This window comes from Cyphomyrmex costatus, unplaced genomic scaffold, assembly GCF_001594065.2.
Source record: "Cyphomyrmex costatus isolate MS0001 unplaced genomic scaffold, Ccosl1.0 scaffold742, whole genome shotgun sequence".
NCBI lineage: Eukaryota > Metazoa > Arthropoda > Insecta > Hymenoptera > Formicidae > Cyphomyrmex > Cyphomyrmex costatus.
In genome coordinates, this window is record NW_017280314.1 from 156,816 (window position 1) to 157,158 (window position 343).

Here is a 343-nt window from a genome sequence, read left to right on the forward strand (position 1 = left end):
AATGGATAGAATTATTTTCTTATGAAATAGTAGTTACGAAGGAATATATTTAATAATAATAAAATACACGTATTACTGTAATCTTTTATATGTGTGGGTACAAAGTTTCTCGGGTACCAACTATTCGAGATAAGCCGAACCCAATAATAGTGGGATTTTAAAGAATTATTTTCATATTGAAATAATTATTATCTAAAATTTGATAATATTTCCAATACATATTTCTGTATGTCTAAACATTTTAATTATTATAATCCCGCTAATATGGGGGTACCCATTTGACTTATCTCGAATTTTTTGCATCCACACATTTTTAATCAAATTCATATATTTACAATAACAT